The 23,817-nt window shown below is 70.5% G+C and overlaps 8 pseudogenes; all 8 read right to left on the reverse strand.

The window, feature by feature from the left end:
* Positions 1–2,445: 2,445 nt before the first annotated feature.
* On the reverse strand, positions 2,446–2,565 carry LOC148757078 (5S ribosomal RNA; annotated as a pseudogene).
* A 1,395-nt stretch (positions 2,566–3,960) lies between these two features.
* On the reverse strand, positions 3,961–4,080 carry LOC148757079 (5S ribosomal RNA; annotated as a pseudogene).
* A 4,706-nt stretch (positions 4,081–8,786) lies between these two features.
* Positions 8,787–8,906, reverse strand: LOC148757080 (5S ribosomal RNA; annotated as a pseudogene).
* A 1,425-nt stretch (positions 8,907–10,331) lies between these two features.
* On the reverse strand, positions 10,332–10,451 carry LOC148757081 (5S ribosomal RNA; annotated as a pseudogene).
* A 4,245-nt stretch (positions 10,452–14,696) lies between these two features.
* On the reverse strand, positions 14,697–14,817 carry LOC148757082 (5S ribosomal RNA; annotated as a pseudogene).
* Positions 14,818–16,235: 1,418 nt separating this feature from the next.
* Positions 16,236–16,355, reverse strand: LOC148757083 (5S ribosomal RNA; annotated as a pseudogene).
* A 4,276-nt stretch (positions 16,356–20,631) lies between these two features.
* LOC148757084 (5S ribosomal RNA) lies at positions 20,632–20,751 on the reverse strand (annotated as a pseudogene).
* Positions 20,752–22,154: 1,403 nt separating this feature from the next.
* Positions 22,155–22,274, reverse strand: LOC148757085 (5S ribosomal RNA; annotated as a pseudogene).
* Positions 22,275–23,817: the final 1,543 nt, after the last annotated feature.

Below are 23,817 nucleotides of genomic sequence, written 5' to 3' on the forward strand. Positions count from 1 at the left end.
AACTGGGGGATCGGTAGACGGGGGCCAGGGCGATGGGGGAACCGGGGGACTGGGGGACCGGGGGACCAGGGACCGGGGGTTGGGGGTCCAGGAGATGAGGGGACCGGGAGACGGGGGACCTGGGGACCGGGCGACCGGGAGACGGGGGACCGGGAGACGGGGGGATGGGTGTGCGGCCGGACCGGGAGACAGAGGGACAGGGAGATGGGGGGACCGGGGGACCGGGGGAAGGGGGTAACACTGGACGGGGGACCGGGGAACCGGAAGACCGGGCGACCGGGAGACAGGGGACCGGGAGACTGGGGACCGGGAGACGGGGCGACCGGGGAACGGGGGGACCGGTAGAAGGGCGCCTGGGCGCCGGGGGAACCGGGGGACCGGGGGACCAGGAGACGGGGGACCGGGGAACGGGAGACCGGGGGTATGGGGGGACGGGGGGACCAGGCGAAGGAGGGACGGGGGGACGGGGAGACGTTGGGACTGGGGGACCGGGGGACAGGTGGACCGCGAGACGGAGGACCGGGAGACGGGGGAACGGGGGTCGGGGGACCCGGGGAGGGGGGGACCGGGAGACGAGGGAATGGGGGACGGGTGGACCAGGGGCGTGGGGGAACTGGGGGGACGGGGGAGCGGGGGACGGGGGATGGGGCACTGGGGGGACGGGGGCACCGGGGGACGGGTGGACTGGGAGAGGGTGGATGGGGGGACGGGGGAACAGGGGGATCAGGGGACGGGGGGAACAGGGGACGGGGGGGGGGACCGGAATAGGGGGGATGGTGGAACGTGGGGACGGGGGACCCGGGAGACGGGGGACAGGAAGACGGGGAACCGGGGGAACGGAGACAGGGGTGACGGGGAGACGGGGGTACCGGGGGACGGGGGTACTGCGTGGGGCTGCACTGACATCAGCTGTTACCGCTTGGCCTTCAGCTGTTGCCAGTTGGCCATTGGACACCGGCAGAGCTGCGGTGGCCAAGCTAGGAAGCGCGGATGGTGGACTGCAAATTGCAGAGGGGCGCGGACTGCAGTGGGCCGGCTTGGTGGGTCTGTTGGTTGGCAGAGAATCGGCCAGCAGGTGGGGGATCGGGCGGCTCCGGCTTGCCGTGTCTCCAAGCCAGCCGCCCGTGAGACATGGTGCTATGAGCCCCCTATCCGTGGCTCTGTGGGTGTTCCTTCTTGGCCTCGCCAAATCCTGCGTTCTTGTGCGGGCAGAGGGACTAGAGTCCCCGCAGGACAGGGACAGACAGACAGAACGGGAGGAGGAGTAAGAGGGAGCGAGATGGAAATATACACGTATATGTACATGTATGTGTCTAGACATACAGAGAGACATGGACAGAGACAGAGAAAGAGGGGGCTGGCACGCGGGGAGAGAGCTCCTGAGCCAGAGCCAGAACCCAACAGGCACGTCACAGAGCCAGACAGACATGGGGTGGGGGAGGGTGGGAGGGACGCACATTCGGGCACACGGACTGGGACAGACGCACTGAGGCTGTGTTGAAGTGGTGGCTTCTCCACCGGAGTGTGGTCGTGCCCGGGGCTGGGCTCCGCCAAGGAGGCATTGCGCTGGCGTTGGCAGTCACCATTGAAGCCCCCGGGGCGGGCCGCCAGGGTCTCCGGAGGGCCAGTGGGCTCTGAGCCCCGCCCAGGGACCCGCCCGCGGGAGGAGAGTGGCAGCCCCCAGGCACCCTGGTTGTGAGGATTGTGTGCCTGCGTGCCTGCTCTTCCCTTGTGGCGGTCTCCCCTGGAGTCGATGGCGCGTGGTGTGTTGGGGTGCTGCTCCCGCCGTCCCCTGGTTTGTCCCGGCTCTTTGTGCCCTTTGTGTCGGGGACACCGTGGCCGGCGGGAAGGGAGGGCTCCTGGCTCTTGTGGGAGACGGGAGGGGACGCGCGGGGGTGTGGGGAGAGGTGCCTGCCCGCGGAGACAGAAGACTCCGGTGGGGCGGGGCGGGTGGGCGTCCCGTTTGCCCGAGGACACGCCGATCCTGTGTCTCGGGGCCCAGGGGCAGGCGCAGGGATGGGCGTCCCCTGGGCTCGGGCCGAGGTGCAAAGGACCGGCACGTCCTGGGATGGAGAGAGCCTGGTGGAAGCCTGCGCCGGCAGGCAGCCCTGGGCTTGGGCGTTGGGGGTTGCGGCGGCGGCAGGGTCGGGGAGCGAGAGGGAGCCCTGCGATGGCGGTGGCGGCGGCGGCGACCTAGACGCGGCTGACTGCTGCAGGCTGACGGCCTGCCTCGGCGAAGAGCACTAAGAAGAGGGAGAGGGGGGGAGCCCTGGCCGACAGGCCTGGTGTGCGGCCGGGGATGCGAGCTTGTAGTGCTGGGCGGCTGTCCCTCCTCTGGCCAGGGGGACCTTCGGCTGGCTGGGCGGCTGCAGGGGTTGCAGAGGGGCAAGGGGCGGCAGGGATTCGGAGGGAGGCACGCCGGGGCGGCGGCGCAAAAGGAGAGGCGAGCAAAAGCCTACAGGTATTCCCAGGCGGTCTCCCATGCAAGTACTAACCAGGCCCCTCCCTGCTTAGCTCCCGAGATCAGAGGAGATCGGGCGCGTTCAGGGTGGTGTGGCCGTAGACGCTGGGACCCGGCTCCCTCGCACCAAGAGCCTGCTCCCGGCCTGCCTCGTGAGCGCCCGCCATGCAGATGAGCCGCTCCGGTGGCGAGCATCGACCCGCGGGCCGGCTCTGCCAGCACCGCGTCCCCCCCCAGTCCGGCTCCCCGCCTCTTCCTAATGCCCCTGGCGTGGGCGGCGGGCTACTCCTGGCCGACAGCGAGGCCCCTTCGCGCCACCCGGGGCTCCATGGGACACTGCCACTTCCCTGATGGTGCCAGAAGTCGTGGAACTCTGGCATCCTGGGACTCCCCGCACCCAGACCGGCATACAACCCGCCCCCCTACCGCCACCAGGTTTACCCCCAACCGCAGCCCCAAGGCTGGTGGAGGCCTGCACCAGCAGGCAACCCTGGGCCTGGGAGTTGTGGGAGGACCCCGCGGCGGCGGCGGAGGCAGGGGAGGGTGGCGAGGTAGGCGATGGCAACCGCGTGGATGGCGCCAGGGCGGCGATGGCGGCGGCGACAATGGGGGCTTTGAGGGTGGGCGCTGGGACACGGGGGCCGATGGCGGCGGCGGTGGCGGCGGGGGCTGGGGAGGGCGTGAGGGCGGTGCTGGCGGCGGAGGCCGGGAGAGCAGAGGCGGGAGACTGAGCGAGTATGGCATTGGTGGCGGCGGGGGCTGGGGCGGGGGCGGGGAAGATGGCGGTGCTGGAGGCGGGGAGAGCAGAGGAGGGAATTGAGGGAGTGCGGCAATGGCGGCAGCGGGGGCGGGGGAGGGGGAGAGGGCGGTGCTGGCGGCGGAGGCCAGGAGAGCAGAGGCGGGAGACTGAGGGAGTATGGCGATGGTGGCTGCGGGGGTCTGGGGCGGGGGCGGGGGTGATGGCGCTGCTGGAGGCGGGGAGAGCGGAGGAGGGAATTGAGGGAGTACGGATATGGCGGCGGCGGGGGCGGGGGTGGGGGAGAGGGCAGCACTGGTGGCGGAGATGGGGAGCGCGGTGCTGGCGGCCGAGGTGGGGAGAGCACAGGAGGGAGTTTGAGGGAGTTTGGCGGTGGCGGCGGCGGGGGCGGGGACAGGGGCGGGGGCGAGGGCAGCGCTGGCGGGGGGTGGGGGGGGGTGGGGGGGGTGGGGAGCCCGGTGGTGGCGGTGGCTTTGGCGCAGGCGGCGGTGGCGGCGACCGCGCGTCGGCGAAGGATTCGCGATGACGGCCTGCGGGACCGAAGAGGACTGAGAGGAGGGCGTGTGGGGGGAGCCATGGCCCACGGGCCTGGTGTGCGGCCGGGGCTGCCAGCTTGTAGTGCCGGGCGGCTGACCCTCTGCTGGTCAGGGGGACCTGCGGCTGGCTGGGAGGCTGCAGAGGGGCAAGGGGCGGCAGGGGTTCGGAGGGAGCCACGCCGGAGCGGCGATGCAAAAGGAGACGCTAGCAAAAGCCAACAGGTATTCCCAGGCGGTCTCCCATCCAAGTACTAACCAGGACAGACCCTGCTTCGCTTCCGAGATCAGACGAGATCTGCTGCGTTCAGGGTGGTATGGCCTTAGGCACTGGGACCCGGCTCCCGGCACTCCAAGAGCCTGCTCCCGACTTGCCTCCTGAGCGCACGCGCCATGCTGCTGGGCCGCTCGGGTGGCGAGCATGTCTGCCCGAGTGCCTCCCGCCCGCTCCCCGCCTCCTCCGGTCGCCGCTGGTGTGGGCGACGGGCTACTCCTGGCCCGCAGCGAGGCCCCTTCGCGCCCCCCAGTGGCTCTAACGGGCCTCTGTCACTTCCCTGACTGTGACATATGTCTGGGCGCCCTGGCATCCTGGGCCTCCCCAGGCCCCGAAGGGCTTTTACCCCGCCCCCCTACCCCAACCCCTCTCATCTCCCCCCAGCCCCACAACGGCACACCCCCCTTGCTGCTGTGCTGTCCCCACCTCTCAGGGCCACCGAGGGGGTCGCAGGGTCCTCTCAGTCCCCTCCACCCTAGGGACGTGCAACCCAGGCCCTGGCCCTGGCCGGCCCCACCCACTGGCCCAAAGCCAGGGAGAGCCACCCGCGACCAGGGGGCAGCACCTCCAGACTGCCGCCACCCTTCGTCACACAGCCTTCTGTCTGGGCCCTCGCCCCTCATCAGCGACCGGCGTCCCGCCCGATCACGGGTCACTTCACTGGCTACACATCACCTCTCCTGACCCAGGGTGTTGAGAGAGAGGATGAGAGAAGGCCAGAGACGGAGCAAGAGGTAGGCGGAGAGAGACAGACGGGGACTGTGGGGACAGACTTGCAGAGAGCACTTTCCAGGCTCGGGGCCTCGCGTGGAGGGGTGCTGCGTGGGGGCTGCACGGACATCAGCTGTTACCGCTTGGACATCAGCTGTTGCCAGTTGGCCATTGGCCACTGGCAGAGCTGCGGTGGCCAAGCTAGGAAGCGCGGATGGTGGACTGCAAATTGCAGAGGGGCGCGGACTGCAGTGGGCCGGCTTGGTGGGTCTGTTGGTTGGCAGAGAATCGGCCAGCAGGTTGGGGATCGGGCGGCTCCAGCTTGCCGTGTCTCCAAGCCAGCCGCCTGTGAGACATGGTGCTATGAGCCCCCTATCCGTGGCTCTGTTGGTATTCCTTCTTGGCCTCGCCAAATCCTGGGTTCTTGTGCGGGCAGAGGGACTAGAGTCCCCGCAGGACAGGGACCGACAGACAGAACGGGGGGACAGGGGGACCGGGGGACGGGAGGACCGGGGGACAGGGGACCGGGAGACGGGTGTAAAGGGGGGGACAGGGAGAACGGTGGGACTGTAGGAACCCGGGGCGGGGGTACCGGGGGACGGGGTACCAGGAGATGGGGGAAGGGGGGCAGGGGGACAGGGAGACCGTTGGAACTGGGAGAACCGGGGGACGGGGGGTCTGGGAGACGGGGGCATGTGGGACGGGGGGAAGGGGTGACCGGAAGATGGGGGGACGGGAGTACGAGAGGGCCGGGGGGACGGGGGGACTGGGGGACCGGGGGACCGGGGGGACAGGGGGACCGGGGGGACAGGGGGACTGGGTACTGGGAGACAGTGGGACCAGGGGACGGGGGGACCGGGAGATGGGGGGACACGGTACCAGGGGAAAGGGAGACCGGGGATTTGGGGGACAGGGAGACTGGGGGACTGGGGGATTGGGGGAATGAGAGGACGGTGGGACTGGCGGACGGTGGGACGGAGGGACCAGGAGACCGGTGGATGGAGGGACAGGAGTACGAGGGTACTGGGGGACGAGGGACATGGGGAGGGGGGGACCGGAAAACGGGGGAACGGGGGACCGTGAGACGGGGGGACCGGGAGATGGGGGACCTGGGGCCGGGGGGACGGGGTGACGGGGGGACCGGGAGACAGAGGGACAGGGGGACTGGAGGGTCGGGGGTACCGGGGGACGGGGGGACCGGGGGACGGGGGGACTGGAGCAACGGAGATGGGGGGGACCGGGGGAACGGCGGATGTGGGGACCAGGGGACCCGCGGACCGGGGGACCGGAGGTTGGGGGGACCGGGGGATAGGGGACCGGGCGACGGGGTGACCAGGGGCATGAATGGACTGGGGGGACGGGGGTACCAGTGGACCGGGAGATGGGGGGACCGGGGGACCGGGGACCGGGGGACGGGGGGACCGGGGGACCGGGGGTTGGGGGACTGGGGGATGAGGGGACCGGGAGATCGGGTACCGGGGAACGGGGCGACTAGGAGACGGGGGACCGCGAGACGGGGGACCGGGGACGGGGTGACCGGGAGATGGGACACCGGGAGACGGGAGACTGTGGGACGGGAGGACCGGAAGACGGGGCGAACGGAGAACTGGGGGATCGGTAGACGGGGGCCAGGACGATGGGGGAACCGGGGGACTGGGGGACCGGGGGACCAGGGACCGGGGGTTGGGGGTCCAGGGGATGAGGGGACCGGGAGACGTGGGACCTGGGGACCGGGCGACCGGGAGACGGGGGACCGGGAGACGGGGGGATGGGTGTGCGGCCGGACCGGGAGACAGAGGGACAGGGAGATGGGGGGACCGGGGGACCGGGGGAAGGGGGTAACACTGGACGGAGGACCGGGGGACCGGAAGACCGGGCGACCGGGAGACAGGGGACCGGGAGACTGGGGACCGGGAGACGGGGCGACCGGGGAACGGGGGGACCGGTAGAAGGGCGCCTGGGCGCCGGGGGAACCGGGGGACCGGGGGACCAGGAGACGGGGGACCGGGGAACGGGAGACCGGGGGTATGGGGGGACGGGGGGACCAGTCGAAGGAGGGACGGGGGGACGGGGAGACGTTGGGACTGGGGGACCGGGGGACAGGTGGGCCGCGAGACTGAGGACCGGGAGACGGGGGAACGGGGGTCGGGGGACCCGGGGAGGGGGGGACCGGGAGACGAGGGAATGGGGGACGGGTGGACCAGGGGCGTGGGGGGACTGGGGGGACGGGGGAGCGGGGGACGGGGGATGGGGCACTGGGGGGAAGGGGGCACCGGGGGACGGGTGGACTGGGACAGGGTGGATGGGGGTACGGGGGAACAGGGGGATCAGGGGACGGGGGGAACAGGGGACGGGGGGGGGGGACCGGAATAGGGGGGATGGTGGAACGTGGGGACGGGGGACCCGGGAGACGGGGGACAGGAAGACGGGGAACCGGGGGAACGGAGACAGGGGTGACGGGGAGACGGGGGTACCGGGGGACGGGGGTACTGCGTGGGGCTGCACTGACATCAGCTGTTACCGCTTGGCCTTCAGCTGTTGCCAGTTGGCCATTGGACACCGGCAGAGCTGCGGTGGCCAAGCTAGGAAGCGCGGATGGTGGACTGCAAATTGCAGAGGGGCGCGGACTGCAGTGGGCCGGCTTGGTGGGTCTGTTGGTTGGCAGAGAATCGGCCAGCAGGTGGGGGATCGGGCGGCTCCGGCTTGCCGTGTCTCCAAGCCAGCCGCCCGTGAGACATGGTGCTATGAGCCCCCTATCCGTGGCTCTGTGGGTGTTCCTTCTTGGCCTCGCCAAATCCTGCGTTCTTGTGCGGGCAGAGGGACTAGAGTCCCCGCAGGACAGGGACAGACAGACAGAACGGGAGGAGGAGTAAGAGGGAGCGAGATGGAAATATACACGTATATGTACATGTATGTGTCTAGACATACAGAGAGACATGGACAGAGACAGAGAAAGAGGGGGCTGGCACGCGGGGAGAGAGCTCCTGAGCCAGAGCCAGAACCCAACAGGCACGTCACAGAGCCAGACAGACATGGGGTGGGGGAGGGTGGGAGGGACGCACATTCGGGCACACGGACTGGGACAGACGCACTGAGGCTGTGTTGAAGTGGTGGCTTCTCCACCGGAGTGTGGTCGTGCCCGGGGCTGGGCTCCGCCAAGGAGGCATTGCGCTGGCGTTGGCAGTCACCATTGAAGCCCCCGGGGCGGGCCGCCAGGGTCTCCGGAGGGCCAGTGGGCTCTGAGCCCCGCCCAGGGACCCGCCCGCGGGAGGAGAGTGGCAGCCCCCAGGCACCCTGGTTGTGAGGATTGTGTGCCTGCGTGCCTGCTCTTCCCTTGTGGCGGTCTCCCCTGGAGTCGATGGCGCGTGGTGTGTTGGGGTGCTGCTCCCGCCGTCCCCTGGTTTGTCCCGGCTCTTTGTGCCCTTTGTGTCGGGGACACCGTGGCCGGCGGGAAGGGAGGGCTCCTGGCTCTTGTGGGAGACGGGAGGGGACGCGCGGGGGTGTGGGGAGAGGTGCCTGCCCGCGGAGACAGAAGACTCCGGTGGGGCGGGGCGGGTGGGCGTCCCGTTTGCCCGAGGACACGCCGATCCTGTGTCTCGGGGCCCAGGGGCAGGCGCAGGGATGGGCGTCCCCTGGGCTCGGGCCGAGGTGCAAAGGACCGGCACGTCCTGGGATGGAGAGAGCCTGGTGGAAGCCTGCGCCGGCAGGCAGCCCTGGGCTTGGGCGTTGGGGGTTGCGGCGGCGGCAGGGTCGGGGAGCGAGAGGGAGCCCTGCGATGGCGGTGGCGGCGGCGGCGACCTAGACGCGGCTGACTGCTGCAGGCTGACGGCCTGCCTCGGCGAAGAGCACTAAGAAGAGGGAGAGGGGGGGAGCCCTGGCCGACAGGCCTGGTGTGCGGCCGGGGATGCGAGCTTGTAGTGCTGGGCGGCTGTCCCTCCTCTGGCCAGGGGGACCTTCGGCTGGCTGGGCGGCTGCAGGGGTTGCAGAGGGGCAAGGGGCGGCAGGGATTCGGAGGGAGGCACGCCGGGGCGGCGGCGCAAAAGGAGAGGCGAGCAAAAGCCTACAGGTATTCCCAGGCGGTCTCCCATGCAAGTACTAACCAGGCCCCTCCCTGCTTAGCTCCCGAGATCAGAGGAGATCGGGCGCGTTCAGGGTGGTGTGGCCGTAGACGCTGGGACCCGGCTCCCGCGCCCCAAGAGCCTGCTCCCGGCCTGTCTCGTGAGCGCCCGCCATGCAGATGAGCCGCTCCGGTGGCGAGCATCGACCCGCGGGCCGGCTCTGCCAGCACCGCGTCCCCCCCCAGTCCGGCTCCCCGCCTCTTCCTAATGCCCCTGGCGTGGGCGGCGGGCTACTCCTGGCCGACAGCGAGGCCCCTTCGCGCCACCCGGGGCTCCATGGGACACTGCCACTTCCCTGATGGTGCCAGAAGTCGTGGAACTCTGGCATCCTGGGACTCCCCGCACCCAGACCGGCATACAACCCGCCCCCCTACCGCCACCAGGTTTACCCCCAACCGCAGCCCCAAGGCTGGTGGAGGCCTGCACCAGCAGGCAACCCTGGGCCTGGGAGTTGTGGGAGGACCCCGCGGCGGCGGCGGGGGCGGCTGCGGCGGCGGCGGCGGAGGCAGGGGAGGGTGGCGAGGTAGGCGATGGCAACCGCGTGGATGGCGCCAGGGCGGCGATGGCGGCGGTGACAATGGGGGCTTTGACGGTGGGCGCTGGGACACGGGGGCCGATGGCGGCGGCGGTGGCGGCGGGGGCTGGGGAGGGCGTGAGGGCGGTGCTGGCGGCGGAGGCGGGAGAGCAGAGGCGGGAGACTGAGCGAGTATGGCATTGGTGGCGGCGGGGGCTGGGGCGGGGGCTGGGAAGATGGCGGTGCTGGAGGCGGGGAGAGCAGAGGAGGGAATTGAGGGAGTGCGGCAATGGCGGCAGCGGGGGCGGGGGAGGGCGTGAGGGCGGTGCTGGCGGCGGAGGCCGGGAGAGCAGAGGCGGGAGACTGAGGGAGTATGGCGATGGTGGCTGCGGGGGTCTGGGGCGGGGGCGGGGGAGATGGCGGGGCTGGAGGCGGGGAGAGCGGAGGAGGGAATTGAGGGAGTACGGATATGGCGGCGGCGGGGGCGGGGGTGGGGGAGAGGGCAGCACTGGTGGCGGAGATGGGGAGCGCGGTGCTGGCGGCCGAGGTGGGGAGAGCACAGGAGGGAGTTTGAGGGAGTTTGGCGGTGGCGGCGGCGGGGGCGGGGACAGGGGCGGGAGCGAGGGCAGCGCTGGCGGGGGGGGGGGGGGGGGGGGGGGGGGGGGGTGTGGGGAGCCCGGTGGTGGCGGTGGCTTTGGCGCAGGCGGCGGTGGCGGAGACCGCGCGTCGGCGAAGGATTCGCGATGACGGCCTGCGGGACCGAAGAGGACTGAGAGGAGGGTGTGGGGGGGGAGCCCTGGCCCACGGGCCTGGTGTGCGGCCGGGGCTGCCAGCTTGTAGTGCCGGGCGGCTGACCCTCTGCTGGTCAGGGGGACCTGCGGCTGGCTGGGAGGCTGCAGAGGGGCAAGGGGCGGCAGGGGTTCGGAGGGAGCCACGTCGGAGCGGCGATGCAAAAGGAGACGCTAGCAAAAGCTAACAGGTATTCCCAGGCGGTCTCCCATCCAAGTACTAACCAGGACAGACCCTGCTTCGCTTCCGAGATCAGACGAGATCTGCTGCGTTCAGGGTGGTATGGCCTTAGGCACTGGGACCCGGCTCCCGGCACTCCAAGAGCCTGCTCCCGACTTGCCTCCTGAGCGCACGCGCCATGCTGCTGGGCCGCTCGGGTGGCGAGCATGTCTGCCCGAGTGCCTCCCGCCCGCTCCCCGCCTCCTCCGGTCGCCGCTGGTGTGGGCGACGGGCTACTCCTGGCCCGCAGCGAGGCCCCTTCGCGCCCCCCAGTGGCTCCACAGGCCTCTGTCACTTCCCTGACTGTGACATATGTCTGGGCGCCCTGGCATCCTGGGACTCCCCACGCCCGGAATGGCTTTTACCACGCCCCCCTACCCCAACCCCTCTCATCCCCCCCCCCCAGCCCCACAACCGCACACCCCCCTTGCTGCTGTGCTGTCCCCACCACTCAGGGCCACCGAGGGGGTCGCAGGGTCCTCTCAGTCCCCTCCACCCTAGGGACGTGCAACCCAGGCCCTGGCCCTGGCCGGCCCCACCCACTGGCCCAAAGCCAGGGAGAGCCACCCGCGACCAGGGGGCAGCACCTCCAGACTGCCGCCACCCTTCGTCACACAGCCTTCTGTCTGGGCCCTCGCCCCTCATCAGCGACCGGCGTCCCGCCCGATCACTGGTCACTTCACTGGCTACACATCACCTCTCCTGACCCAGGGTGTTGAGAGAGAGGATGAGAGAAGGCCAGAGACGGAGCAAGAGGTAGGCGGAGAGAGACAGACGGGGACTGTGGGGACAGACTTGCAGAGAGCACTTTCCAGGCTCTGGGCCTCGCGTGGAGGGGTGCTGCGTGGGGGCTGCACGGACATCAGCTGTTACCGCTTGGCCATCAGCTGTTGCCAGTTGGCCATTGGCCACTGGCAGAGCTGCGGTGGCCAAGCTAGGAAGCGCGGATGGTGGACTGCAAATTGCAGAGGGGCGCGGACTGCAGTGGGCCGGCTTGGTGGGTCTGTTGGTTGGCAGAGAATCGGCCGGCAGGTTGGGGATCGGGCGGCTCCGGCTTGCCGTGTCTCCAAGCCAGCCGCCCGTGAGACATGGTGCTATGAGCCCCCTATCCGTGGCTCTGTTGGTGTTCCTTCTTGGCCTCGCCAAATCCTGGGTTCTTGTGCGGGCAGAGGGACTAGAGTCCCCGCAGGACAGGGACCGACAGACAGAACGGGGGGACAGGGGGACCGGGGGACGGGTGTAAGGGGGGGGACAGGGAGAACGGTGGGACTGTAGGAACCCGGGGCGGGGGTACCGGGGGACGGGGTACCAGGAGATGGGGGAAGGGGGGCAGGGGCACAGGGAGACCGTTGGAACTGGGAGAACCGGGGGACGGGGGGTCTGGGAGACGGGGGCATGTGGGACGGGGGGAAGGGGTGACCGGAAGATGGGGGGACGGGAGTACGAGAGGGCCGGGGGGACGGGGGTCTGGGGGATGGGGGGACAAGGGGACCGGGGGACCGGGGGGACAGGGGGACTGGGTACTGGGAGACAGTGGGACCAGGGGACGGGGGGACCGGGAGATGGGGGGACACGGTACCAGGGGAAAGGGAGACCGGGGAATTGGGGGACAGGGAGACTGGGGGACTGGGGGATTGGGGGAATGAGAGGACGGTGGGACTGGCGGACGGTGGGACGGAGGGACCAGGAGACCGGTGGATGGAGGGACAGGAGTACGAGGGTACTGGGGGACGAGGGACATGGGGAGGGGGGGACCGGGAAACGGGGGAACGGGGGACCGTGAGACGGGGGGACCGGGAGATGGGGGACCTGGGGCCGGGGGGACGGGGTGACGGGGGGACCGGGACACAGAGGGACAGGGGGACTGGAGGGTCGGGGGGACCGGGGGACGGGGGGACCGGGGGACGGGGGGACCGGGGCAACGGAGACGGGGGGGACCGGGGGAAAGGCGGATGGGGGGACCAGGGGACCCGCGGACCGGGGGACCGGAGGTTGGGGGGACCGGGGGATAGGGGACCGGGCGACGGGGTGACCAGGGGCATGAATGGACTGGGGGGACGGGGGTACCAGTGGACCGGGAGATGGGGGGACCGGGGGACCGGGGACCGGGGGACGGGGGGACCGGGGGACCGGGGGTTGGGGGACTGGGGGATGAGGGGACCGGGAGATCGGGTACCGGGGAACGGGACGACTAGGAGACGGGGGACCGCGAGACGGGGGACCGGGGACGGGGTGACCGGGAGATGGGACATCGGGAGACGGGAGACTGTGGGACGGGAGGACCGGAAGACGGGGCGAACGGAGAACTGGGGGATCGGTAGACGGGGGCCAGGGCGATGGGGGAACCGGGGGACTGGGGGACCGGGGGACCAGGGACCGGGGGTTGGGGGTCCAGGGGATGAGGGGACCGGGAGACGGGGGACCTGGGGACCGGGCGACCGGGAGACGGGGGACCGGGAGACGGGGGGATGGGTGTGCGGCCGGACCGGGAGACAGAGGGACAGGGAGATGGGGGGACCGGGGGACCGGGGGAAGGGGGTAACACTGGACAGAGGACCGGGGGACCGGAAGACCGGGCGACCGGGAGACAGGGGACCGGGAGACTGGGGACCGGGAGACGGGGCGACCGGGGAACGGGGGGACCGGTAGAAGGGCGCCTGGGCGCCGGGGGAACCGGGGGACCGGGGGACCAGGAGACGGGGGACCGGGGAACGGAGACAGGGGTGACGGGGAGACGGGGGTAACGGGGGACGGGGGTACTGCGTGGGGCTGCACTGACATCAGCTGTTACCGCTTGGCCTTCAGCTGTTGCCAGTTGGCCATTGGACACCGGCAGAGCTGCGGTGGCCAAGCTAGGAAGCGCGGATGGTGGACTGCAAATTGCAGAGGGGCGCGGACTGCAGTGGGCCGGCTTGGTGGGTCTGTTGGTTGGCAGAGAATCGGCCAGCAGGTGGGGGACCGGGAGGCTCCGGCTTGCCGTGTCTCCAAGCCAGCCGCCCGTGAGACATGGTGCTATGAGCCCCCTATCCGTGGCTCTGTGGGTGTTCCTTCTTGGCCTCGCCAAATCCTGCGTTCTTGTGCGGGCAGAGGGACTAGAGTCCCCGCAGGACAGGGACAGACAGACAGAACGGGAGGAGGAGTAAGAGGGAGCGAGATGGAAATATACATGTATATGTACATGTATGTGTCTAGACATACAGAGAGACATGGACAGAGACAGAGAAAGAGGGGGCAGGCACGCGGGGAGAGAGCTCCTGAGCCAGAGCCAGAACCCAACAGGCACGTCACAGAGCCAGACAGACATGGGGTGGGGGAGGGTGGGAGGGACGCACATTCGGGCACACGGACTGGGACAGACGCACTGAGGCTGTGTTGAAGTGGTGGCTTCTCCACCGGAGTGTGGTCGTGCCCGGGGCTGGGCTCCGCCAAGGAGGCATTGCCCTGGCGTTGGCAGTCACCATTGAAGCCCCCGGGGCGGGCCGCCAGGGTCTCCGGAGGGCCAGTGGGCTCTGAGCCCCGCCCAGGAACCCGCCCGCGGGAGGAGAGTGGCAGCCCCCAGGCACCCTGGTTGTGAGGATTGTGTGCCTGCGTGCCTGCTCTTCCCTTGTGGCGGTCTCCCCTGGAGTCGATGGCGCGTGGTGTGTTGGGGTGCTGCTCCCGCCGTCCCCTGGTTTGTCCCGGCTCTTTGTGCCCTTTGTGTCGGGGACACCGTGGCCGGCGGGAAGGGAGGGCTCCTGGCTCTTGTGGGAGACGGGAGGGGACGCGCGGGGGTGTGGGGAGAGGTGCCTGCCCGCGGAGACCGAAGACTCCGGTGGGGCGGGGCGGGTGGGCGTCCCGTTTGCCCGAGGACACGCCGATCCTGTGTCTCGGGGCCCAGGGGCAGGCGCAGGGATGGGCGTCCCCTGGGCTCGGGCCGAGGTGCAAAGGACCGGCACGTCCTGGGATGGAGAGAGCCTGGTGGAAGCCTGCGCCGGCAGGCAGCCCTGGGCTTGGGCGTTGGGGGTTGCGGCGGCGGCAGGGTCGGGGAGCGAGAGGGAGCCCTGCGATGGCGGTGGCGGCGGCGGCGACCTAGACGCGGCTGACTGCTGCAGGCTGACGGCCTGCCTCGGCGAAGAGCACTAAGAAGAGGGAGAGGGGGGGAGCCCTGGCCGACAGGCCTGGTGTGCGGCCGGGGATGCGAGCTTGTAGTGCTGGGCGGCTGTCCCTCCTCTGGCCAGGGGGACCTTCGGCTGGCTGGGCGGCTGCAGGGGTTGCAGAGGGGCAAGGGGCGGCAGGGATTCGGAGGGAGGCACGCCGGGGCGGCGGCGCAAAAGGAGAGGCGAGCAAAAGCCTACAGGTATTCCCAGGCGGTCTCCCATGCAAGTACTAACCAGGCCCCTCCCTGCTTAGCTCCCGAGATCAGAGGAGATCGGGCCGCGTTCAGGGTGGTATGGCCGTAGACGCTGGGGACCCGGCTCCCGCGCCCCAAGAGCCTGCTCCCGGCCTGTCTCGTGAGCGCCCGCCATGCAGATGAGCCGCTCCGGTGGCGAGCATCGACCCGCGGGCCGGCTCTGCCAGCACCGCGTCCCCCCCCCAGTCCGGCTCCCCGCCTCTTCCAAATGCCCCTGGCGTGGGCGGCGGGCTACTCCTGGCCGACAGCGAGGCCCCTTCGCGCCACCCGGGGCTCCATGGGACACTGCCACTTCCCTGATGGTGCCAGAAGTCGTGGAACTCTGGCATCCTGGGACTCCCCGCACCCAGACCGGCATACAACCCGCCCCCCTACCGCCACCAGGTTTACCCCCCAACCGCAGCCCCAAGGCTGGTGGAGGCCTGCACCAGCAGGCAACCCTGGGCCTGGGAGTTGTGGGAGGACCCCGCGGCGGCGGCGGGGGCGGCTGCGGCGGCGGCGGCGGAGGCAGGGGAGGGTGGCGAGGTAGGCGATGGCAACCGCGTGGATGGCGCCAGGGCGGCGATGGCGGCGGCGACAATGGGGGCTTTGACGGTGGGCGCTGGGACACGGGGGCCGATGGCGGCGGCGGTGGCGGCGGGGGCTGGGGAGGGCGTGAGGGCGGTGCTGGCGGCGGGAGGCGGGAGAGCAGAGGCGGGAGACTGAGCGAGTATGGCATTGGTGGCGGCGGGGGCTGGGGCGGGGGCTGGGAAGATGGCGGTGCTGGAGGCGGGGAGAGCAGAGGAGGGAATTGAGGGAGTGCGGCAATGGCGGCAGCGGGGGCGGGGGAGGGCGTGAGGGCGGTGCTGGCGGCGGAGGCCGGGAGAGCAGAGGCGGGAGACTGAGGGAGTATGGCGATGGTGGCTGCGGGGGTCTGGGGCGGGGGCGGGGGAGATGGCGGTGCTGGAGGCGGGGAGAGCGGAGGAGGGAATTGAGGGAGTACGGATATGGCGGCGGCGGGGGCGGGGGTGGGGGAGAGGGCAGCACTGGTGGCGGAGATGGGGAGCGCGGTGCTGGCGGCCGAGGTGGGGAGAGCACAGGAGGGAGTTTGAGGGAGTTTGGCGGTGGCGGCAGCGGGGGCGGGGACAGGGGCGGGGGCGAGGGCAGCGCTGGCGGGGGGGGGGGGGGGGGGTGTGGGGAGCCCGGTGGTGGCGGTGGCTTTGGCGCAGGCGGCGGTGGCGGAGACCGCGCGTCGGCGAAGGATTCGCGATGACGGCCTGCGGGACCGAAGAGGACTGAGAGGAGGGTGTGGGGGGGGGAGCCCTGGCCCACGGGCCTGGTGTGCGGCCGGGGCTGCCAGCTTGTAGTGCCGGGCGGCTGACCCTCTGCTGGTCAGGGGGACCTGCGGCTGGCTGGGAGGCTGCAGAGGGGCAAGGGGCGGCAGGGGTTCGGAGGGAGCCACGTCGGAGCGGCGATGCAAAAGGAGACGCTAGCAAAAGCTAACAGGTATTCCCAGGCGGTCTCCCATCCAAGTACTAACCAGGACAGACCCTGCTTCGCTTCCGAGATCAGACGAGATCTGCTGCGTTCAGGGTGGTATGGCCTTAGGCACTGGGACCCGGCTCCCGGCACTCCAAGAGCCTGCTCCCGACTTGCCTCCTGAGCGCACGCGCCATGCTGCTGGGCCGCTCGGGTGGCGAGCATGTCTGCCCGAGTGCCTCCCGCCCGCTCCCCGCCTCCTCCGGTCGCCGCTGGTGTGGGCGACGGGCTACTCCTGGCCCGCAGCGAGGCCCCTTCGCGCCCCCCAGTGGCTCCACAGGCCTCTGTCACTTCCCTGACTGTGACATATGTCTGGGCGCCCTGGCATCCTGGGACTCCCCACGCCCGGAATGGCTTTTACCACGCCCCCCTACCCCAACCCCTCTCATCCCCCCCCCCCAGCCCCACAACCGCACACCCCCCTTGCTGCTGTGCTGTCCCCACCACTCAGGGCCACCGAGGGGGTCGCAGGGTCCTCTCAGTCCCCTCCACCCTAGGGACGTGCAACCCAGGCCCTGGCCCTGGCCGGCCCCACCCACTGGCCCAAAGCCAGGGAGAGCCACCCGCGACCAGGGGGCAGCACCTCCAGACTGCCGCCACCCTTCGTCACACAGCCTTCTGTCTGGGCCCTCGCCCCTCATCAGCGACCGGCGTCCCGCCCGATCACTGGTCACTTCACTGGCTACACATCACCTCTCCTGACCCAGGGTGTTGAGAGAGAGGATGAGAGAAGGCCAGAGACGGAGCAAGAGGTAGGCGGAGAGAGACAGACGGGGACTGTGGGGACAGACTTGCAGAGAGCACTTTCCAGGCTCTGGGCCTCGCGTGGAGGGGTGCTGCGTGGGGGCTGCACGGACATCAGCTGTTACCGCTTGGCCATCAGCTGTTGCCAGTTGGCCATTGGCCACTGGCAGAGCTGCGGTGGCCAAGCTAGGAAGCGCGGATGGTGGACTGCAAATTGCAGAGGGGCGCGGACTGCAGTGGGCCGGCTTGGTGGGTCTGTTGGTTGGCAGAGAATCGGCCGGCAGGTTGGGGATCGGGCGGCTCCGGCTTGCCGTGTCTCCAAGCCAGCCGCCCGTGAGACATGGTGCTATGAGCCCCCTATCCGTGGCTCTGTTGGTGTTCCTTCTTGGCCTCGCCAAATCCTGGGTTCTTGTGCGGGCAGAGGGACTAGAGTCCCCGCAGGACAGGGACCGACAGACAGAACGGGGGGACAGGGGGACCGGGGGACGGGAGGACCGGGGGACAGGGGACCGGGAGACGGGTGTAAGGGGGGGGACAGGGAGAACGGTGGGACTGTAGGAACCCGGGGCGGGGGTACCGGGGGACGGGGTACCAGGAGATGGGGGAAGGGGGGCAGGGGCACAGGGAGACCGTTGGAACTGGGAGAACCGGGGGACGGGGGGTCTGGGAGACGGGGGCATGTGGGACGGGGGGAAGGGGTGACCGGAAGATGGGGGGACGGGAGTACGAGAGGGCCGGGGGGACGGGGGTCTGGGGGATGGGGGGACAAGGGGACCGGGGGACCGGGGGGACAGGGGGACTGGGTACTGGGAGACAGTGGGACCAGGGGACGGGGGGACCGGGAGATGGGGGGACACGGTACCAGGGGAAAGGGAGACCGGGGAATTGGGGGACAGGGAGACTGGGGGACTGGGGGATTGGGGGAATGAGAGGACGGTGGGACTGGCGGACGGTGGGACGGAGGGACCAGGAGACCGGTGGATGGAGGGACAGGAGTACGAGGGTACTGGGGGACGAGGGACATGGGGAGGGGGGGACCGGGAAACGGGGGAACGGGGGACCGTGAGACGGGGGGACCGGGAGATGGGGGACCTGGGGCCGGGGGGACGGGGTGACGGGGGGACCGGGACACAGAGGGACAGGGGGACTGGAGGGTCGGGGGGACCGGGGGACGGGGGGACCGGGGGACGGGGGGACCGGGGCAACGGAGACGGGGGGGACCGGGGGAAAGGCGGATGGGGGGACCAGGGGACCTGCGGACCGGGGGACCGGAGGTTGGGGGGACCGGGGGATAGGGGACCGGGCGACGGGGTGACCAGGGGCATGAATGGACTGGGGGGACGGGGGTACCAGTGGACCGGGAGATGGGGGGACCGGGGGACCGGGGACCGGGGGACGGGGGGACCGGGGGACCGGGGGTTGGGGGACTGGGGGATGAGGGGACCGGGAGATCGGGTACCGGGGAACGGGACGACTAGGAGACGGGGGACCGCGAGACGGGGGACCGGGGACGGGGTGACCGGGAGATGGGACATCGGGAGACGGGAGACTGTGGGACGGGAGGACCGGAAGACGGGGCGAACGGAGAACTGGGGGATCGGTAGACGGGGGCCAGGGCGATGGGGGAACCGGGGGACTGGGGGACCGGGGGACCAGGGACCGGGGGTTGGGGGTCCAGGGGATGAGGGGACCGGGAGACGGGGGACCTGGGGACCGGGCGACCGGGAGACGGGGGACCGGGAGACGGGGGGATGGGTGTGCGGCCGGACCGGGAGACAGAGGGACAGGGAGATGGGGGGACCGGGGGACCGGGGGAAGGGGGTAACACTGGACAGAGGACCGGGGGACCGGAAGACCGGGCGACCGGGAGACAGGGGACCGGGAGACTGGGGACCGGGAGACGGGGCGACCGGGGAACGGGGGGACCGGTAGAAGGGCGCCTGGGCGCCGGGGGAACCGGGGGACCGGGGGACCAGGAGACGGGGGACCGGGGAACGGAGACAGGGGTGACGGGGAGACGGGGGTAACGGGGGACGGGGGTACTGCGTGGGGCTGCACTGACATCAGCTGTTACCGCTTGGCCTTCAGCTGTTGCCAGTTGGCCATTGGACACCGGCAGAGCTGCGGTGGCCAAGCTAGGAAGCGCGGATGGTGGACTGCAAATTGCAGAGGGGCGCGGACTGCAGTGGGCCGGCTTGGTGGGTCTGTTGGTTGGCAGAGAATCGGCCAGCAGGTGGGGGACCGGGAGGCTCCGGCTTGCCGTGTCTCCAAGCCAGCCGCCCGTGAGACATGGTGCTATGAGCCCCCTATCCGTGGCTCTGTGGGTGTTCCTTCTTGGCCTCGCCAAATCCTGCGTTCTTGTGCGGGCAGAGGGACTAGAGTCCCCGCAGGACAGGGACAGACAGACAGAACGGGAGGAGGAGTAAGAGGGAGCGAGATGGAAATATACACGTATATGTACATGTATGTGTCTAGACATACAGAGAGACATGGACAGAGACAGAGAAAGAGGGGGCAGGCACGCGGGGAGAGAGCTCCTGAGCCAGAGCCAGAACCCAACAGGCACGTCACAGAGCCAGACAGACATGGGGTGGGGGAGGGTGGGAGGGACGCACATTCGGGCACACGGACTGGGACAGACGCACTGAGGCTGTGTTGAAGTGGTGGCTTCTCCACCGGAGTGTGGTCGTGCCCGGGGCTGGGCTCCGCCAAGGAGGCATTGCCCTGGCGTTGGCAGTCACCATTGAAGCCCCCGGGGCGGGCCGCCAGGGTCTCCGGAGGGCCAGTGGGCTCTGAGCCCCGCCCAGGGACCCGCCCGCGGGAGGAGAGTGGCAGCCCCCAGGCACCCTGGTTGTGAGGATTGTGTGCCTGAGTGCCTGCTCTTCCCTTGTGGCGGTCTCCCCTGGAGTCGATGGCGCGTGGTGTGTTGGGGTGCTGCTCCCGCCGTCCCCTGGTTTGTCCCGGCTCTTTGTGCCCTTTGTGTCGGGGACACCGTGGCCGGCGGGAAGGGAGGGCTCCTGGCTCTTGTGGGAGACGGGAGGGGACGCGCGGGGGTGTGGGGAGAGGTGCCTGCCCGCGGAGACCGAAGACTCCGGTGGGGCGGGGCGGGTGGGCGTCCCGTTTGCCCGAGGACACGCCGATCCTGTGTCTCGGGGCCCAGGGGCAGGCGCAGGGATGGGCGTCCCCTGGGCTCGGGCCGAGGTGCAAAGGACCGGCACGTCCTGGGATGGAGAGAGCCTGGTGGAAGCCTGCGCCGGCAGGCAGCCCTGGGCTTGGGCGTTGGGGGTTGCGGCGGCGGCAGGGTCGGGGAGCGAGAGGGAGCCCTGCGATGGCGGTGGCGGCGGCGGCGACCTAGACGCGGCTGACTGCTGCAGGCTGACGGCCTGCCTCGGCGAAGAGCACTAAGAAGAGGGAGAGGGGGGGAGCCCTGGCCGACAGGCCTGGTGTGCGGCCGGGGATGCGAGCTTGTAGTGCTGGGCGGCTGTCCCTCCTCTGGCCAGGGGGACCTTCGGCTGGCTGGGCGGCTGCAGGGGTTGCAGAGGGGCAAGGGGCGGCAGGGATTCGGAGGGAGGCACGCCGGGGCGGCGGCGCAAAAGGAGAGGCGAGCAAAAGCCTACAGGTATTCCCAGGCGGTCTCCCATGCAAGTACTAACCAGGCCCCTCCCTGCTTAGCTCCCGAGATCAGAGGAGATCGGGCGCGTTCAGGGTGGTATGGCCGTAGACGCTGGGACCCGGCTCCCGCGCCCCAAGAGCCTGCTCCCGGCCTGTCTCGTGAGCGCCCGCCATGCAGATGAGCCGCTCCGGTGGCGAGCATCGACCCGCGGGCCGGCTCTGCCAGCACCGCGTCCCCCCCCAGTCCGGCTCCCCGCCTCTTCCAAATGCCCCTGGCGTGGGCGGCGGGCTACTCCTGGCCGACAGCGAGGCCCCTTCGCGCCACCCGGGGCTCCATGGGACACTGCCACTTCCCTGATGGTGCCAGAAGTCGTGGAACTCTGGCATCCTGGGACTCCCCGCACCCAGACCGGCATACAACCTGCCCCCCTACCGCCACCAGGTTTACCCCCAACCGCAGCCCCAAGGCTGGTGGAGGCCTGCACCAGCAGGCAACCCTGGGCCTGGGAGTTGTGGGAGGACCCCGCGGCGGCGGCGGGGGCGGCTGCGGCGGCGGCGGCGGAGGCAGGGGAGGGTGGCGAGGTAGGCGATGGCAACCGCGTGGATGGCGCCAGGGCGGCGATGGCGGCGGCGACAATGGGGGCTTTGACGGTGGGCGCTGGGACACGGGGGCCGATGGCGGCGGCGGTGGCGGCGGGGGCTGGGGAGGGCGTGAGGGCGGTGCTGGCGGCGGAGGCCGGGAGAGCAGAGGCGGGAGACTGAGCGAGTATGGCATTGGTGGCGGCGGGGGCTGGGGCGGGGGCTGGGAAGATGGCGGTGCTGGAGGCGGGGAGAGCAGAGGAGGGAATTGAGGGAGTGCGGCAATGGCGGCAGCGGGGGCGGGGGAGGGCGTGAGGGCGGTGCTGGCGGCGGAGGCCGGGAGAGCAGAGGCGGGAGACTGAGGGAGTATGGCGATGGTGGCTGCGGGGGTCTGGGGCGGGGGCGGGGGAGATGGCGGGGCTGGAGGCGGGGAGAGCGGAGGAGGGAATTGAGGGAGTACGGATATGGCGGCGGCGGGGGCGGGGGTGGGGGAGAGGGCAGCACTGGTGGCGGAGATGGGGAGCGCGGTGCTGGCGGCCGAGGTGGGGAGAGCACAGGAGGGAGTTTGAGGGAGTTTGGCGGTGGCGGCGGCGGGGGCGGGGACAGGGGCGGGTGCGAGGGCAGTGCTGGGGGGGGGGTGTGGGGAGCCCGGTGGTGGCGGTGGCTTTGGCGCAGGCGGCGGTGGCGGCGACCGCGCGTCGGCGAAGGATTCGCGATGACGGCCTGCGGGACCGAAGAGGACTGAGAGGAGGGTGTGGGGGGGGAGCCCTGGCCCACGGGCCTGGTGTGCGGCCGGGGCTGCCAGCTTGTAGTGCCGGGCGGCTGACCCTCTGCTGGTCAGGGGGACCTGCGGCTGGCTGGGAGGCTGCAGAGGGGCAAGGGGCGGCAGGGGTTCGGAGGGAGCCACGTCGGAGCGGCGATGCAAAAGGAGACGCTAGCAAAAGCTAACAGGTATTCCCAGGCGGTCTCCCATCCAAGTACTAACCAGGACAGACCCTGCTTCGCTTCCGAGATCAGACGAGATCTGCTGCGTTCAGGGTGGTATGGCCTTAGGCACTGGGACCCGGCTCCCGGCACTCCAAGAGCCTGCTCCCGACTTGCCTCCTGAGCGCACGCGCCATGCTGCTGGGCCGCTCGGGTGGCGAGCATGTCTGCCCGAGTGCCTCCCGCCCGCTCCCCGCCTCCTCCGGTCGCCGCTGGTGTGGGCGACGGGCTACTCCTGGCCCGCAGCGAGGCCCCTTCGCGCCCCCCAGTGGCTCCACAGGCCTCTGTCACTTCCCTGACTGTGACATATGTCTGGGCGCCCTGGCATCCTGGGACTCCCCACGCCCGGAATGGCTTTTACCACGCCCCCCTACCCAACCCCTCTCATCCCCCCCCCAGCCCCACAACCGCACACCCCCTTTGCTGCTGTGCTGTCCCCACCACTCAGGGCCACCGAGGGGGTCGCAGGGTCCTCTCAGTCCCCTCCACCCTAGGGACGTGCAACCCAGGCCCTGGCCCTGGCCGGCCCCACCCACTGGCCCAAAGCCAGGGAGAGCCACCCGCGACCAGGGGGCAGCACCTCCAGACTGCCGCCACCCTTCGTCACACAGCCTTCTGTCTGGGCCCTCGCCCCTCATCAGCGACCGGCGTCCCGCCCGATCACTGGTCACTTCACTGGCTACACATCACCTCTCCTCACCCAGGGTGTTGAGAGAGAGGATGAGAGAAGGCCAGAGACGGAGCAAGAGGTAGGCGGAGAGAGACAGACGGGGACTGTGGGGACAGACTTGCAGAGAGCACTTTCCAGGCTCTGGGCCTCGCGTGGAGGGGTGCTGCGTGGGGGCTGCACGGACATCAGCTGTTACCGCTTGGCCATCAGCTGTTGCCAGTTGGCCATTGGCCACTGGCAGAGCTGCGGTGGCCAAGCTAGGAAGCGCGGATGGTGGACTGCAAATTGCAGAGGGGCGCGGACTGCAGTGGGCCGGCTTGGTGCGTCTGTTGGTTGGCAGAGAATCGGCCGGCAGGTTGGGGATCGGGCGGCTCCGGCTTGCCGTGTCTCCAAGCCAGCCGCCCGTGAGACATGGTGCTATGAGCCCCCTATCCGTGGCTCTGTTGGTGTTCCTTCTTGGCCTCGCCAAATCCTGGGTTCTTGTGCGGGCAGAGGGACTAGAGTCCCCGCAGGACAGGGACCGACAGACAGAACGGGGGGACAGGGGGACCGGGGGACGGGAGGACCGGGGGACAGGGGACCGGGAGACGGGTGTAAGGGGGGGGACAGGGAGAACGGTGGGACTGTAGGAACCCGGGGCGGGGGTACCGGGGGACGGGGTACCAGGAGATGGGGGAAGGGGGGCAGGGGCACAGGGAGACCGTTGGAACTGGGAGAACCGGGGGACGGGGGGTCTGGGAGACGGGGGCATGTGGGACGGGGGGAAGGGGTGACCGGAAGATGGGGGGACGGGAGTACGAGAGGGCCGGGGGGACGGGGGTCTGGGGGATGGGGGGACAAGGGGACCGGGGGACCGGGGGGACAGGGGGACTGGGTACTGGGAGACAGTGGGACCAGGGGACGGGGGGACCGGGAGATGGGGGGACACGGTACCAGGGGAAAGG

The sequence above is a fragment of the Rhinolophus sinicus genome, chromosome 9 (genome assembly GCF_057876585.1).
Source record: "Rhinolophus sinicus isolate RSI-liver-muscle chromosome 9, RSI-T2T, whole genome shotgun sequence".
NCBI lineage: Eukaryota > Metazoa > Chordata > Mammalia > Chiroptera > Rhinolophidae > Rhinolophus > Rhinolophus sinicus.